This window comes from Rousettus aegyptiacus, unplaced genomic scaffold (genome assembly GCF_014176215.1).
Source record: "Rousettus aegyptiacus isolate mRouAeg1 unplaced genomic scaffold, mRouAeg1.p scaffold_m13_p_7, whole genome shotgun sequence".
In the NCBI taxonomy this organism is placed as follows: domain Eukaryota; kingdom Metazoa; phylum Chordata; class Mammalia; order Chiroptera; family Pteropodidae; genus Rousettus; species Rousettus aegyptiacus.
In genome coordinates, this window is record NW_023416310.1 from 64,018,502 (window position 1) to 64,035,412 (window position 16,911).

The 16,911-nt window shown below is 41.4% G+C and overlaps 1 protein-coding gene across 8 annotated transcripts in view; it reads right to left on the minus strand.

Moving 5' to 3' along the window:
- Nucleotides 1–16,911, minus strand: part of ST6GAL2 (ST6 beta-galactoside alpha-2,6-sialyltransferase 2) — a 69,712-nt gene that overhangs the window by 33,341 nt on the left and 19,460 nt on the right. The window contains exon 2 of one of the 8 annotated variants that reach the window (XM_016118489.2): nucleotides 7–277. The exons of the other annotated variants lie outside the window; for them this stretch is intronic. The gene's annotated coding sequence lies outside the window, so the exon portion shown is untranslated. The remainder of the gene's footprint in view (nucleotides 1–6; nucleotides 278–16,911) is intronic. 8 annotated transcript variants of the gene reach the window in all.

Sequence of the window (16,911 nt, forward strand, 5' to 3'; positions counted from 1 at the left end):
GCTTACCCTGGAGGAAGGCAGCCACCAACAAAGACATCTCTGTAACCTTAATCCCCCAGGCAGTGAGGAGGCTCAAGCTAGCCGTGTAGAAAGGCTACATGGACTGAGAGATGCCAGCCAGCCCTGAGCTGCGTCTGCCCCTGCATCGAAGTGAAGAGCGAAGAAGCCATCTTGCACAGCCAGGCTAGGTGAGCTTTCATATGGTTCCAGCCCCGGCCAACCTATGACTACATCCATATGGAAGACCTCAAGGAAGAACCCAGCTGAGGCAGTCAACCTGCAGAACCATGAGTGAAAATAAAAGTTTATTTTTCTAAGCCACTGAGTTTTGAGGGGATTCATTAAATCAGAACAGATCACTGGAACAGGCTCTAGAGATGCCAAATGAGAAGAGCCCAAAATGCTTCCAACAATTGTGGCGTCCTTGAGACTGATGAGAGTCTAGCCTCTCACAGGGACGATATGAAAAGCGACATTCATTTAATGCATTAATTGTAGCTTTTCAAAAAGTGTTTGCTTTCTTGGTCTTCACATGGGAGCAAGGTTGTAGATTTTATATACAATAAAAAATCAAATACACATATATAGAACATGCTTTCACTAAGTCAGAAACACTGATGCCAAGAAATGAACATATGAGAAATAATACCAGCAGTTAACTCTCTCTGTGCCAGACCCTGTGCTTAGCACTTCTGGATTATCTCATTCAGTCTCTTCAGAACCTAATAGGTAGGAAATATTGCTATATACATTTTATAGATGAGTAAACTAAAGCCCAGAGAGGTTAAGTAACTCCCCCAAAGCCACAGAGACAGTAAACAGCAGATATGCTATACAAACCCTTCCACTCGACTCTGGGGCTCACACTTTTAACACTAATTTCTGATTCTATCTGATCATACCAACTGAAGCTGTATTTTCTAAAGAAGACTCCTTAAACTATCCGTGGGGAAGGATCTTCCTCGCTCCCCGTTCCCCTGGCAAATTGTCACGACCCGGTATTTTAATATTTCCATTCCTACTCAGGCAATGTCCAATTGCTAAAAAAGGTTTCTAAATGCTTCCCATCAGTTCTGTGCACATCTCAATCAGGAACTGGTAATAAGCAGTTTGCAGAATGGCAGAGTCTGCAGGCCACACTTTCGGCAGTCTGCTAAGGGATATTTCTGAACCTGTCCACTCAGGAGATGGTGCTTCAAACTGTAATGTCCAGCCTGAAGATCTAGAACTATTTCCAGTATTTCAACATTTCTATTAGAAATCACAAACATACCCTTAAAAAGTTATTTGCTTCTACCCCAACAGAGAACACAATGCAATACAATTGACACTAACCACTTGAATTAGCATAGTCCCACAAGACATTCCCACTTCCGACAGAAGCCTTAATTAATATCCCCAGGCCTCCTGCATTTCTCACTGGCCATCACCGTGGAGGTTACCACTGTAGGAATGCTTAGTTTTTTTGTAATGGATACATATAATTCAAGGAGTGTATGTGGTGGTGGGGGGGGGGATTAGGGGGGGAAGAGGTCCCAAATGCAGAGGTTCCATGTCCACTCCCCATGGCATCAAGCACATCATTCTCCTGGGCCATCGATGTGTTCAGCATCCAGGAAGCTCCACAGAGCCTTGGCATCCAGTTTTTATTGGCGTTCCATTGGTACGCGGATTGGTTGAAGCATTACCCATGGGATTGAATTCAATCTCCATCACTCCTTTCTCCAGAGTCAGGTTGGCCCAAAGTCCCCCACTCTCTAACCACAGGCAGGTCTTTCTGGTGACCAGACCCATTCTGAAGCTATCTAGGGGCCAAGACTCACCTCATTAGCATTACAAAGACACTCAGGTCACTCAGGAAGTTCCAAGGGTTTTAGAAAATCCATGCCAGGAACCCAGGACAAACACTAAACAAATAATTATGCGCATCACGAGGCTGCAGTAGGCTAATTTAAAAGGCAGTCTTTCTGCTTCTGGTGGAAATGGTCATTTCCTGGTTGCTCTGCAACACTCCGGGGGTTTACTGTGGTGGATTACTAAAGAATGGAAAATCAAGGCTTTTTATTTCAGCATTTGTTTGAGAGGCTATTTTTAAAACACAAAGTTAAAAGGTGAGGTGTGTGCATAGAGCCACACTAGGTGAAACAAGGAAGCCCTGATCTGTTGGGAAGAAGCTAGAAACCACATCCTTTTCAGACAACCCTCAGTTGCCTCAGTTCAGCAGAGTCAGGAAGCCATGGAACTGGAGCTGAAAGGTAAACCTGCTAAATTTCATGTCAGGATTCAGAGTACCAGACATATAGACTTTCTCACATATAAATGCTTTGTTCTCAGCCGAAGACATGCAAAAGTCTTTTTTTTTTTGCCCCCGCGCAGAGATGACAGACATGAAAGGGAGAGACAAGGATGAGAGGAAGTCTGTGGACACACAAAAAAAATAAAGGGAAAGCCTAGCTGGGTAGAGGGGGCTGCTGTGGGGCCAGGACCCTCGGCCAGATTTTGTCCTCTCCACCTAGGGGGCCAGGAAGTAGAAAGGGTGGGATCTGTGAAGCTCTCTGAGCACCATGAAAAGAATAAGTATCAGAAAACAAAGAATGAGGACTTTTCATTAAGTGAGACTTACGTGGTGCCTCCTGCGCAGTAGTTACAGGAAGGAGGGGAGTCGCTGCCTCAATGCTTGATTAGGCTTCAACTTTTAATAATCCAAAAAGCCTTCTCTGCAACTTCTGTCACTGCAAGCCTGGTGCCAATTAAGGGAACATTCTCCAAGGATTACATCTCAAGGTAACAGTAAAACCTCTGCTAGCAAAATGCTACAGAAATCATTGTGTGTATCCCGCGTCCCAGTCATCAGGGTATTAGTAAAAATCCAGGTTAGAGGGAGGTGAAGGACATCATCAGTGTCACAGCCTTAAATCATTCTTTTCCTTGAAATGACTATACAGCCTAATAGGAAGAAATGTTTGGCTAAGAAATAGGAAAAAACAAACAAACACATTTTTTTCTCTAATATAATACATCAGATAGAGCATAATGACATAGCTTAAACAACAGTGTCCATAACGCTCATTGCTATATCCCACCATCAGCTGGTGTGATACAAATCACATCGGTGACATATAAGTGGCACATCAGGGAAATCATCTGTCCCCAGGCGCCAATGAAAAAAGTGCTCCCTAATCATACGTCCATGTGTGCTTTGTTGGGGATGGTGTAAGTGACTGCAGCTGCTGAGTTCTTGCCAGTTTTCCCCTGAGAAGAAAAGATTGCAGGCACATTTTGTGAGGTGCGGCTTTCTCTTCTCTTCCATGGTAATTCTAACATTTTATCTGGCAGGCCTAAAGTTTAAATTCCAAGTGCATGTTTCTGCTGATCTGAATGGCATTTGTCCATCCTCACTCTTTTCCTGCTGTGTGTTGCCTCTCTAGCCAAGCCTCTGGCAAACCAGCACAGTAACACTAAGGCTGTGATTACAGGCAAAATAAAAAACAATGACCCACTACTAGAAATTATTTTAATTGTTCTACCTGCTCAGGAATTTTGGTACCCATACCTTGGAAACTAATTCTCAAACAAATAACTCACATTTCCAACACGGGTATTCAAAATAATACAAAAGAGTGTTTAAATTCTCTTTCAAATTGTTGAGAAAGAAATCACATTTTCCAAAGGACACAATTTATGACAAGTTGTCAGATGAAATTATGTATTGTAAGCACTGCCAGAGATGAACACTGCAACACAGCTAAGGGTGAATACAGCTACCTGCTTATTTTGTTCAAGGGTAAAGTGAAGTTCGTTCTGGGCTTTGTCGCTTTAATGTCCCTCGTAAGCCCGGAGGTTGACAAGTTTTGATCAACAGTTTTCTTGAATGGAGAGTATCTTTCAACACACTCTGATTGATGTGTCTGCTACAATTGCCATCTGGCCAGGTTTTCTGTTGGTGTGAGAAACAGACAGTCATGCCCTTTTTTGTGTAGAAGTTGTCTGAACTGATCTTATTTCTAAGTATTTATTTTAGCATTGAAATAATAAAGGAGATTTAGCGTGTGAGCGATAGTGAGACTGTTGGGTATCTTAATAGCCTTTAGCAGTCATTTTCTTTCAAGAATCATTTGTCTAAAATTAGCTCTTGTCGCAAATCCAAGAAAACACCCAGTCTGCAGAAAAGAGGAAGGCGCCACCTCCAGCTGGAATTCTTCTAACTCTTCACAACCTCATAGGTGCCTTTTACAAATGATCCCCTTCCTTTTCCTTTTTCAGTTTTTATTTTTTAAAAAGCCTCCAGACTGCTAAATGCTTGACACTAAGGGTCCACTCCCTAATTTGTTTGTTCTCTAGTCCCAGCCCATTCTTAAGCTGATGTCCAGAAGAACGAAAGAAATAGTCAGCCCAGGTCCGGCAGAGCTTGAGTGAGGGCGGAAGGGCAGCCCCACGGCCTGGCAGTGTGAGCCCTGAGGGCCAGTCTCCCTGCCGCCAGGAGCCACCTGACTCTAGAATGGATGTAGCAAACTCACGTGCGAGGATGGACACCACTAGGACTGGGGAACTGAAATATGCTCACTTGGCAAAGACACACATTTAGAAAATGCGTGCCCAGGTTTCCAGTTAACTTTAGATTTGGATGATCGAGCTGTCTCAGTGTGAGGTGTGTGAGCTACTTGAAGGTGGGACTGCATCATATTTAGTCTTGTATTCCCAGAAAACAAAGTAGCTTGAGTTATGGAAGGTTTCCAATTAATATTTCTGAAGTAAATAAAATGAATGACTGGAGTTAATAAAGTATAGTAAGTGGGACTTCCCAGATGGAGCTCTTGGCTGGGTTAGGAGGGAGGGAATACAATGCTTGCTGTGCTCCCCAGGCCACCAAGGGTGTCTGGGTGGCTCCAACCAAATGGCCAGTTGAATGGTTAGGTTAGACTCATGCACTGCAACCCCAGCGGTAGTCAGGGCAGCAGAGGGAGCCAGCGGCAGTCCTATCAGACGCAGCCATTTACCAGATGCCTACTACGTGCCAGACATCTTGTACACACAGTGTCATTTTAATTCTTCATTCTCAGCTTAATCTTTACAACAAATCCCTTAGTAAACATTGTTATTCTCATTCCACAAATAAAAAAACTGAAGCTCTAAGTGGTGTCCTTCTTATACATTGTTCCAAGACCTCTGTCTTTTTGCACTAGATCACAAAGCCAGAAAAATCTTCACCATGCTCAAAATTTTAATGATATTTTTTTTTCTCTCTCTGCCACAAAGGAAGATGCCAGATTTTGGGCTAGTCCTCTAAGTTGACTAGACCAAGTGATCCCCTACCATCTCATTTTCCGTAACATCCCGTTTTCTATAACATTCACTATAGGAACAGACCTTCCTAAGTCAGGCTTCAGAATCCAGCACAGACAGCTCCTCACACTCAGCGCTCCCCATGCAGAGCTCAGCACAACCACCACGTGGATTCTGTTGGTCAGAACGAGCCGCCAGTTCATCGACACTGAGCTATGTCAGTGAAGGCGCAAGATTTTGAGGACTTTGTGATCTACGTAGGAAGACAAAACAATTCTGACCGCATTGTTTCTCTGTTGCAGGATAAGTAAATGTACAGAAGAGTGATACGGATTCAAGTAATTCTGGAGTGCTTCAAAGACGAGGGAGACTAGAGCTGAACACTGAAGGACTCATCAATATGGCAGGGAGTTAGTCATTCTCAGCCACCTGAGCCAAGTAAGCCTGGGATGAGAATATGTAGAATATGGTACACAGGCTGGCGACCAGGAGTAATGGGCTGAGGCTGGACAAAGGTGGGCCACTCTTATTAAAACGATGGTATTAAAACGATAGTATTAATTTCTGGGCAAATGATTTCCACAGTACCAAGTTTTTCCTCGAGTGGCAAGGCAGATGGAAAATAGTTTAAAAGACACACTCACATATATGAGCCACTCTGAGTAGCTGTTAGCTTTTAGAACTTTTTGCAATGAGGTGGCAGGTGCTGCTGGGGCAGGGGGATGCGAGAATAATTCCAGACATCTATTATTGGTTGTGCAGAGACAACACAGCTGCCTACTAGCCAGGGTCTGCTGGTTTCCGGAAACAGCATCCGTCTGCTTTGGACACAGTGGCCTGTTTGTTTTATGATAATTAGCATTCAAATATTTACACTCTGTACCAATGTGCCAAGGCTCATGATTGAAGCTGTAAATTAGCTTCAGCTCTGATGCTCAACAGTCAAAAGATGAAAGGTTGCATACTTGCCACTGAGATTTGAAAGTTTTACTCTGATTCCTCAAATGCGAAAGTGTAGGTAGCTGGTAGGTAGGTGGCTCTTACAAGGAGGCCTCTGTATCAGCAGAAGCTGCCACCCTTTCTTAGGAAAAGCACACCCCTCTGTCATAGGCCCGGAGGGGCACCGAGCATCAGTGTGGGTCGCTGGTGGATGGGCATGTGATGGTGAGGAAGTACTGGCACCACTCAGGTGGCAAGTCAGGGCTCCTACCCTATCGTATCGGGTTACAGAATGAGACAGATGACTGGCTACTCGTTAGGACAAGAAAAGGCAGTGTGTCGTTGACCAGAAGGTGCTATGTCAGACAGCTGGTTCAGATCCCTGCCGGTTGTGTAACACTGGATAAATCCTTTGAGCATCAACTTCTTCACCCAGTGTGAGTCCTAACACTTCCTTGATCGTCACTGCTTTATGAGATGAACAAGCGAGGTGCTGCACATGATGTGACTGGTACGGTGCCTGGCCCAGAAATGGAGCTCGATAAATATGATTTTTCAGTCCAGCTTTTGAAATTTTGTAGAAGTAAAAAAACTGGTAGAACAAGCATGAGTATCAGCCCCATGCGTATACACTTAACAGTTTCCAGTAGGCATCCCAAATTGACATGCCATAGTATAAACACTAGCTCCTGACCCAAGCTAATAAGCACTGAATAAACTCTGCCTGAAAAAGACCTCTCTCCAGTGTTTCAGACATAAAGAGTAAACCTATCACCGACTGAATGCCTGATAAGTATCTTCTAATGGCTTCATTGTGTTTATCAGCTTTTACAATTTATGCTGCTACAATTTGACAAATATTTATTTTGCCTAAATAAAGTTGAATATATATTACATGATGCTTTGCCCTTGAGGAACTACATTAAGTTCTTGGGGAAATTAAGATCTAAATTCTGAGTAACAAAAGAGTAAACAAAAAGTGTACTATAGATTCAAATTCCAAAATCTCTCTTTAGTCCAGACAATACAGCCTCTGACAAAAACCCAGAGAAGAAAGGGTGCTTAGGTGATCCGCTTTCACATAAAAGTGTTTTGTGTGGCAAGAGCCACATCTTTAAAAAAAAAAAAAAAAAAAAAAGCTAAATGCTTTAGCTCCATAGCCATTGACCAGTGGTGGGCAGGGGGAAGGAGGGATCTCAAGTATAAATGCTGACAGAAGAGAACCCTCAGAAGCAAACCCATAGAATTGTACCATTTATGTAAAATTTTAAAACACCAGTACACGCTTTGGCTAGTAGCTACCTCTGAGGAGATGGAAAGATGTGGATGAGCAGAAGGAGAGAGGATGCCTGCATTACTGCTGAAATATTTCTTTTCTAAAGAAGATATCTGAATCGATATGGCAAAACATTAACTTGTATGAAATCCGGTAAATATTTTACAGTTTTGAAGTATTTATAATTTTAACAAAAGTCGTAAAAATAAAAGTAATAAAAGTTGTAAAAATAAGAGACACTATTAATTGTGTTAATATTTACATGTCTCTTTCTTAATCTTTTGGGTAATAATTCCTGCTGGCACATTAGCAGAAAATATAAATCTAACATTTACACTGAATCTGGCGTTGGTTAAAACTTCCATGTGACAACATCACCAATCTGGAAAAGAATAATTTAAAGCTACAATGAATTCTGAAAGCACAGATAAGCACTGAGCTTACAGTGAAACAGGATTCTGGCCCTGACTCCAAATCCACGGGAATTGGGGCAAATTACTTTACCTGTTGGAGCCTTGGCTTCACCTTCTGTAAAATGAAGGTAATCCTGACCTTAAAGGGTCGTTAAAGGCAATACAAAGGCAAATAAAATATTGTTACTACCATCAATAATAGGTATCTAAAAATACCATCTACGCTGGGGGTTGCAGGTACTGTGTACCATCTTGTTTACCCCCAACTGGCTGGGGAGATGAAGTCTCCTCTAATCTTATGTTTCCATATAGAGGGATGTCTTTAGAGCGACACTTTGGCCTCTGCTCCACCGCTTAATCCTCTGTACAGAAAAAGGAGTCCCCAGTCTACTGAGTGATAGCCATCATGGCATGGCTCTGTAGACCCTACTGACCTGGCCCAAAGTCTAGATTTGGGTGTCTGGAGAAGAAAAGGGAAGACTGACAACACAGTTTATTCTCATAGCTGGGCCAAAAGTTATGCATGACTTTGTCAATAATAACACATGATATCTTAACCTCTGCCTGTCTGGCATTTACAGTACCAACCATAGTTCTGAGCAGTTATTTCTGCGTCCCTCAAATCCTATGATCAGGGAACTACGGGGAAGCCCCTTTTATGGATGAGAAATGAGTCACAGTGAGGTTACTTAAAAGTCTCATCGTTAATACGTACTGGAGCTAAGACAGTACCTGGTATAATTGTAGCAGTCAAAACGAGGACAATGAGAACGTTTGCTCTCCTTACATCCCAGGGTTGTTGAAATAGCCAAGGGAAAAAATGTGTTAAGAACATTCTAAATTTAGATCGCCTACAAATTTATTCAGTTTTCATGACATGAGGAATTGTGAATATTTAGATTGAATTATTATGTTGATGTAATCTTAGATGATTCTTTGTTTCATAAAATAAGTGTAAACAAAAAGATAATCCCAGAATACATTTAAAAAATCACCATGGCAGATGTAGAGGTAGCAGGGAAAACTATAGACATGTGAACATTTTTCTGACTTACTTTGCAAGGCTATTTAGTGGTTTTAGTAATGCAGCCTTAACACTCCTGAGGTTTGATTTTGAGGATGGAACTTTCAAAACTTTAATAGAGTAAATGCCAATTTGTTAAATGACCTAATAACACACTTCTTACATTTGCCATAGAAGAAAGAAGATAAGCCTTCCATGTTTGCCCAGGGTAGTAATTGTAATAGAAGACTTGAGATGGGAGAAACACATTAATTTTTATATTAAAACACATATACACCTATTATGGAGACAAATATAAAATCAACTTGAAGATTTAATAAAAAGCAGGAGACTTCAAAGAAATTTCTCAATGTGGAACTTTCAGCTCTGCCCTCTGATCTTTCAAAGTTGAATGTTCTTCTCCATCCACACAGTCTTCCCTGTGAAAAAAATTGAGCAGCTGGGGTAAGACAAGAATAAGAATCCCAGTGGGCTTTAGAATAACCTAGACATAGTTCAGATGTTTTCTCTCTAGTATGCTTTTCCAGCTTTCATTTTTCAAAGCCAGTAAAAAGTTGCCAGATTAGAAATAATTTCTGAAGTTTCTAACTCTGGGGATTAGCTCACCCTTAAAATATCTTCTAATTGCCAACAAACCCCAGTCATGGCCAATCACTGAGTCCCAGTTCCCATGTGAACAGCACTGTGAAATTTTTGTCTGTATGTATGTGTATATATGAGCACAGTAGTGATCTTTCATTTCACACTCACCCATCACTTAATTCATTCATAAATTCTACAGAAATTTAGGTTCTAGGTGTATTATGCTAAGGAAATCAAATATGATTTCTACCCCTACTGAGCTTACAGTGATACAGAAAAGACAGAAATTAAGTACACAAATCTTGCAGCATATTGTGCAGTCCTAATTGATTGTTTTTTTCACCACATTCTTTTACTCCAGGACATCCCTCCATTCATAGCGATAAAGATAAGACTTGTCATGCTCAAGGGATAACTGTCACAAAGGAAGAAGACAGTTATGTCAATTCTTGGCTTTTAAGTTCAAAAGCTGTAAACAAAGAGTGGAGAAGGGAAGACGAAAATTGGGAATATTACTTGTTAAACCAGCTTTCTCTTGCTTAAGGGGAGATAAAACTATCTCTGGGCTGATGAGAAGGGCTGTGGGAATTGAAACAGAAGAATTAAATCTTAGTAAGGGCCTCTGACAAGGGTTGTAACATCCTGCAAAACCCAAACCCACTAAGTTAATGCCATAAAAGAGGACACTAGAACCTTACGTCAGTCTAGGGACTAAATCTTGAAGGCATCTGGCCCCACTCTGTACCTCAAACCTTGAGGGGAAAGGCTTGCAGGAATTCTCTGCCCTGCTGGAATCAGCAGCACAATGATGACTGTGTAAGCCAGGGTTGTCTGTGCCCAGAAGGCATGGAAGGAAAACCCAATGTGGCCCCCGAAACAGAGAGAATCCACAGGCTTGAAGGAGATTTGCAGGCATGGACATGGCAGGGGTCAGGGGCGCAGAGGGCAGCACTATGTACCGCAAGGCAGGAAACCAGGCAGGTGACCCAACGCCAGGACAGGGGGACCACACGCACACATGTAAGTGGATGCTGACTAAGCACTAGACAATTCCCGATGTCACGAGGCTCTCTAAGCCCCTGGAGTCAGAGGGGAAACAAAGAACCTAAGTGTTTCTGTCAACTTCTTTTAATTTAATCAACCTAAAAAAAGGTTGGCTGGATTGGCAGATGAATTTTCCAGTACTTAGTGGAATGGGGTTTCAAAATATAGCTTAAGTTGGATTTAGATAAAATTACATTCATTTAACACTTGTGGATGTGGACCGAAAATACACACCTGCTACATAGATGTCTGGCTGCAACTGTGCTATGTTTTCTATGTACTGATGCCTCCCATATTTACATCCACAACCTTGGTTTCTCCCCTGAACTGCAATCCATATAACCAACTGCTTGTGTGATGTCTCCACTTTAAGGTGTTCAAGGTTTCTTAAACTTCACATGTGCACACAAAGCATCTGTTACTCTCTTTTCACCCTTAGACTGCCCCACCATCCAGTAAATAGCATGAGCATTCACCCAGCTGCCCAGGTCAAAACTTTGTTGTCCTTTGATTTTTCTTTCCACTTAAACCCACATCCAGTCCCAATCGTACCAGCCCTAACTTGACACTGACAGCCTTAACTCTAAAATATATCTAAATTCACACAACTGGTTGCCTTCTCCAGTGTCCCAGTGTGGCCTAGCCCCCTCTCGCCTGCACTAGTGTGATAACCCCAGAATAGCCCTCCCTGCTTCTGTCCTTCCTCTCTTCTGCCAACGCTCCATGCAGCACAATGAAACATTTAAAATGGGGATTTAACGTGGCCAGTTCCCTGCTCCTTTCTTCCTCCTTCATAGAAAGCATGGATGGTCTTGGTCTCCCAACACTGTACATGGAGTGTTCCCACTTGTTTCACTTCATTTCCCATCACTGCCCCTCGCCCTCACTTCTTCCTCCTATCCCCTTGCTGCTTCTGGGGCATACTCAGCTCCTACCCACCTCTGCAGGCTGTTTGCACAGGGCATTCCTTATGAAGGGAGCAGCCCTCTCCTAGAAATGCCTGGCTTCCTTTTTGCTTTGAAGTCTCAGCCCCATTTAGAAAGGCTTTCACTGCAACACTCTCTCTCATCCTGTCTACCCCTCTTCTCTGGCTTTGTTTTCACCTCTTATACTAATCACCACCTGATATGTCCTCCAAAGGGCATAAGCTCCAGGAGGGACACCTGTCTTTCCTCAGTGCCTGGAACAATGAGTGGCTGGCACAGAATAAGTGCTCAGCCATTCCAGGAAGGAGGTCAGGAAGGAAAGCCATGAGGGACAGTAAGCCGAAGGACTTCAGAGCATAATTTAGGTTGGAAAACCTGGGGAGGTCACATGGAGGCAGTAATATGTAAGCTGAGAACAAATGGATGGTGAGAAATTAGGCACTTGGGGCTGGTGTATTGCAAGTGGAAGAACAAGGTCTGTGAAGGTCAGACAGGTAGAAATCTGCACACCATGTATCATAATTGGGGTCAGTGAATGGGCGTATAACAGATCCTCTTTATAAAGATCAAGCCACTTGTTACTGATTCTACAAACACACGGTGATTTGAAAACACTGGCTTCTATAAAATACACTAATAAGAACTTGTGAGAAACTATAACTTTAATATCTTTATTACATCTAATGACACAAATAAAAGGCAAGAGGTTTCAGCCCATCCATCAGAGCTCAGTAAAAACCTTCCCTCGCAAACTGTTTTAGTTAAAACTGCATGCAACTGAGAAACGGGAACTTAGAAGTCTGACTTCTGGAAGTTTAGTTTTGGAACTAGGAAGAAGAGAGAAAAATGAAAATTATAATAGATCCACACCCACCCAGCCTCGATTGATTGCACAAACTCTTACAAGGGCTTCAGCAGAACCAAGTATCAACAGTCAACACATTGAGACAGCACCAGTACCAAACACTGGAAACCCATAAACACCCTGGAGAGGGGCCAGCTCAACTCTTGAAATGTCAGGGACAAAAACTAAAAGAGATAGAGAGACCATAGTCATGTCTAAATCATCAAGGCTTGAACTAGAAGCTAATCAGGATGGCAAAAGAAAATAGCACATTAAAGGAGATGAAAGATGCCCTCTGAAAATTATGTTTCTTTGAGATGACACCATAAATCGTAAGTCATTCTGATGAATTCTAGTTCAACATCTATGCTAAACAAGTACCCTGTTTATATACCCACCCAGTGGACGCCAGCCCTCTTTTCTTACTGCTCTAATTTCCCTCTGGCCTGTAAAAAGTTCTTTTGTCTAATCCGTAAATAAGTCATGGCATATAAGATGCCCACTCGCCCTTGGTGGGAATATCCACATACACACACATCGAAAAATGAAAACAAAAACATACTGAGCATTTACTAAATATCCAGGCACTGAGCTTGATGGTGGAAATTAAAAGGACAATACAAAACAGTCTTCCTTGTCATGGTTCCATAATTTAGTGGAAATAACTGCCGAAGTTGTCTTCATGGTAACTGCCAGCCAAGAACACTTCATAATTAAATGAGATTGATGTTTACTTGTATTTTACTCTTATGTAACTTTATAAATAGTATTACAAATAGTTATACTACACATATACTATAACCATATAAATAGTATCTGTATCTAATTTCAATGCTGAGTAAATGAAAGTACTATAGCAGAAAACAACAACAACAACAACACTGATCCAACATTTATTCACTCAACAGACATTTCTTATAAGGCATACACATTCAGAGATAAAGTTATCCGTGATCATACATATATTGCATGCAGTTTAAATGAGATGTTAACACCACTGAACCACGGTAATAAAACAGTACTAATCTATATGTTGCCTCTCACTCCAATGTGCCTTTAATCATTTTATTTCTGCTCCTGGCAGGATTTAAATAAAGGTTTTTTTTTTTTCCTTTGCAGCAGCTATATTACCCTGACTTAACGCAGCATTAACTATAGAACAAATATATACTCTCCAGATTGTATTTTGAAAAAGGAAAATGTTTATGATCAAAGAAACACTGAATTCATCAGTCCGAAAATTATTTAAAATGTCAGATGAGTTTGATAAAAATCTATATCTGGAATTAATTTCTGAACAGCGCACAGTTATTACTTGGAAGTCAAAGGAAAAGAGTATACCCTAAAATACATGATCGTTCTCTCAGAACATAAAGTTCAAGTTAAACTACGTATAGCTACTGTGTGTTTATGCTGCACTGTGTGTTAAAAAAAAACATTTCTGACTGGGTTGCCCTTCCCATTTTAGTAAAAATTTTAGTCCCAATTCTCCAATGAACGAATATATCAGTTCTAAGGGAAAACAACTGAGAAACATGGGCCGAGGTGAATGTAATTTTATTGTGCTCTACTTGTAAACCCAGGGACTCAACAGACGCAGGTCATATAAAAAAATGATAAATCTAGATGGAGGCAAAGCAAGGGTAGTTGATAAAAGTGACTCAAAACTAGAGAAAAAAAATACCTGAACTATTTTAAATCTAATTAATTTGATGGGTGAAAACATTTCTATTTTTCCTTACCCTAAAATAAACTAGCATAATAATAGAATCATGAGTTCACTGCTCACAATATAAACGTGTTATTTGTCTTGGAAAAGCCAAAAAACATGTAATCAGCAGGGATATTCTCTCTCTGTGTGTCCTGGAGCTTTAATGAAAGCTGGGCTGGCCTTAGAGGGACTCCAACTTCCTGTCTTTACTAGTGAGGAGCCCACACTCTGGGGAAGTGGAGTGTGTTACCTGTGGTTACAAAGCTAGCTGGAGGCTGACACAGGATGACAATACAGGTTTCCTGGCTGAAGCTCACTCTCCCCTTCTGTCTTGTCCTCTCCATTAATTGAAGGAAAGAGACTCACTACTTGAAACCCGTAGAATCCTAGTCTACTGGTCATCTAATGAGACTAAATAGATTAGGTCATGGATTTTATTTTTTTAGTATTTTGAAGTCTTGTGGTTGAACAGAACTCGGCAGAAGTAGAGGACAAGGAACCTCAGGGATAAAATTACTGCATTGTAAAGTGTGTAGAGTCATTCTGATAGAGTTCAAAATATTTGAGGGTGTGCCAGTGGAGCTCTGTTTAAAGCACAATGTTTCTGAGGTTGGCCCCTGGGCAGATCACCAAGAGGTGGCACCCTGGGAATGTGGGCAGTAGTCCCCATCCATGGGCACTGTGCACTGAGGAAAATACACTGGCGAATGCCCAAAAGCCTAGGTCCACCATTTGTTAACTCTGGGACCTGGTGCTACTTAATTAACCTCTGCCATCTTCAGTTCTCTCAACTATAGAATAAGACAATTAACTGTTCTGAACATTTCACAGGCTAATTGTGGGGATAGACAGAGACTGGGTATAAAGTGTTGTGAAGCTAGGAAGAGCTATTATTATCATGTACGTGTCCTTTCTTCTTTTTGGTGAAGATAGTACACAACTACAAAATAACCACATTTTTTAGTGTGTGGTGCCTGGTGCTGCCTCAGAAAATCTAAGGATGGATGATAAAATGAAACTTCCTGGATTCTACCTCAGACCTGCAGAACAAAACCTCAAGGCTTTTCCCAGGAGCTTCCTTTTGATGGCATGCCCTTCAAGGGGCTGAGGCTGGATGGGTGAAAGCCAGAGAGGCTGGTAGGAATGGGAAGTGCATTCTGTGTGCGCCACCAGCGAGTTTGGCAGCCTGGCAGGAATCCCCAAACCAGGCACAGATGCCTGTCTGACCATAATCTCCTAATTCCTGTCACCTCTACCAAACCAGCCTCCACCACAGCATGTTAAACTCTGGAGGCCACACAGGATGCCATGCACACGTCTACAAGCCCTTTGTAAGGGCTGTTTTCTCTACACGAAAATTGGAGCTGTCACCTTTTATGAACCAGCTGAAGCATCCTTCCCTGACATTCCCTGGTCATTTCCAGGGCTACCCCCAGCATTGCATATATACATATTTCTCCCTCAGGCAGAACCTTTAAGTGACCAGTGACCAACATGTACCTGACTTTAAATGACCAATCTACAAATAAATAAAAAATATAGTATTATTTATACTTATAGAAAATCTTACCATATCTTTTAACACTATTTTCTTTGCAAAGTGTATTTAAATTTCTATTCTATAGAGAAAGGATAATAAGGAGTTAAGTCACAAAAACATATGTTTTATTAAGCCATAGATCAGTTTCTTCAACTGCAAGACTGAGGTTAATACCACATAGCTTAGCCAGCCTTTGAAACTATTTTAATTGACCTCTAGATGAAAGTCAATTAATGTAGTGCTAGGCACAGATGTTGAAGAACATTCAATCTCTGCTTCTCTTTTTCCCTTTTTATACCTTCTAATGGGTTCTGTAATGGTCTATAATAGACACAACTTATAACAAATCTTCCAAAAAGAACTTTTACATTAATTTCATTTCTACTCAGTAATGGGCAGATAAATGTTTTTCATCTGGCTCTATGAGAAGGGGGGCGGGGAGAGAAGACCGATTTTTAGCATCTGTCCATTTCCATGGTGTAAATACTTCCACTAAGGTCCATTCCAACTGCTGATATGGCATCACTTAATACGCAGTTGTGAAGAGATGCTAGAAGTTCATCACCACAGTACCTGCACCATGTGGGTACAAGCAGACAACCTCAAGATAACAGGCAATCAGAAAATGTAATTGAATAAGCAAAAAGTGATGAGTTTTGAGAATTTGCTGCCTTCATTTTTAATATAATTTAATAATTGGTTCACAAAGTTCCTGAAATTCTACAAGCCAGCTCTGGCCCATCAAGAAAACACTGACTACACAAGGGAATTCCTTCCAGGGTTTTCGGCCTTGCTAGAGGGCTCTATTCCTGCAAGGCCCTTTGAATGGATGCAGAAAGTAGATGCTTAGACTTTCTGCGAGAGTGAAATATGGATACAAAACATCACATATCTGCATGGCACATAGTGCACTTGTGCATTGGCTGTGGAGAAAGGCCTGTACTGCTTATTACCCAGCCAACACCAATGGTGATGATAAAACTAATTTATTGTGGCCCTTCTCTCCATCATGCCCTTATTACATATATGTATATGTCTTTGATTTTAGTCATAGGTCACGATGTAGCAATTTCTAGCACCCATGTCAGACATCTGACACACTCCCACTTTGTACATGAGAAAACTGAGGCACAGAGGAGGGCAGCAAGTTGGCTGTAAGTAAAGATGTGGAACTGGAAGCCATGTCTTAAATCTTTATAAAACTACTTTGCTCTTTGAAGCCCTTAAGAAGCACTATTTTATTTGCTTATTCATTTGTATAGACACTGACTCATTTCAAAGGAGATAATAAAATATATTTGTGACTTACAACATTTGTTTTTCATCCTG